The following is a 1,219-nucleotide window of genomic DNA, read 5'->3' as shown; positions in this document are numbered from 1 at the left end:
TCACTATTCATCGACAATCTGCCTGCACTCGGGTGTCCTGTAGATTGCAACCGTTACAACATCATGTAAGTGATCTATTGAAATTCCATGCATACCGTAATTTCGTAAGTGCTCTTTTAGATCATATATGAAAAGTGAAAGAAGGAGAGGACTAAGCATCTCACCTTGAAGCACCCCAAAAAAGACTTTTTTATAATTCGTATAAATTTAGTGGACATACCTATCCTTAGAAGTTTTCTTCGTAGGTGACAGGGGTTTACTGAGTCAAAGGCCTTTCTGAAATCTATATAAAAAGCAAAGGTTCGTCGCTTTGGGATAGACAAACAGATTTTAATTAGAGAAGCTAGGGTATAAATATAATCAATACAGCTGCTTCCAGGCCTTAAGCCGGCCTGATTTTCGGGGAGATATTTACCTCGTTGATCCACGCAGCCAAACTTGTCCACAGAATCTGAGAGAAGATCTTAGTAATACTATCTATTAGAGCAATTCCCCGGTAATTATGAGGGTCAGATTTATCACCCTTTTTATACAACATAAATGCATGCATTTTTAACCAGCTAGCTGGGACTCTTTGCTCAGCCCAAATCCGTTGAAGAGACGCCCTGAGTACTATACCCAATTTTCTGGAAGTTTTGAAAAATTCATTGGGAATCCCGCCCTCGCTCGGCGCTTTATTGCATTTCCATTTCAATAAAGAGGCTTTAATTTCAACAATCGGGATATCGCAGTCCAATAAAGGGTGTTTGTTTACAATCCATTGTATGCAAATGGGAGCCTCAGTCGGATAAGGAGAAAAAAGAAGTTCTTGACATGCATGCATGCATGCTTACATTGTTAGTCAAAGGAGACCGCAAACTAAATCTATATTGACCGCTGCCCAACATTCCTTAGGATTATTACAAGCCGCTAGTGAATTCAACAGTGCATATTCGTATTGCCGCTTCTTGGACTTACGTAACTCCAGAAAAAATCTTTTGATTTCTAGATATTTTCCCTCTCCGCATCAGCAAACCCCGTTCTTGCAAACACATTTGAAGATTGTATAAGTCCTCAGCGCGTGACTCTACATTCTTTATTATGCTAAGGCTTCTTTCCTGGAGTGTGCAATTTAGGCTTTGCAAGTAAATTCAACTTATCGGCGACAGATGAGATTATGACAATTACATTATTATTTAGGATATTTATTTTGCCATTGGAGTAGTCAGAGCTCTCAGAA

At 39.3% G+C, this 1,219-nt stretch overlaps 1 protein-coding gene across 2 annotated transcripts in view; it reads left to right on the top strand.

The window, feature by feature from the left end:
- LOC117167457 (SAGA-associated factor 29) overlaps positions 1 to 1,219 on the top strand; it is a 92,017-nt gene that overhangs the window by 22,429 nt on the left and 68,369 nt on the right. The gene's annotated exons all lie outside the window — the stretch shown is intronic.

Source organism: Belonocnema kinseyi, chromosome 2 (assembly GCF_010883055.1).
Source record: "Belonocnema kinseyi isolate 2016_QV_RU_SX_M_011 chromosome 2, B_treatae_v1, whole genome shotgun sequence".
Lineage (NCBI taxonomy): Eukaryota > Metazoa > Arthropoda > Insecta > Hymenoptera > Cynipidae > Belonocnema > Belonocnema kinseyi.
Note: the sequence above shows the minus strand (reverse complement) of the source record. Positions and strands in the feature narration are given on the sequence as shown.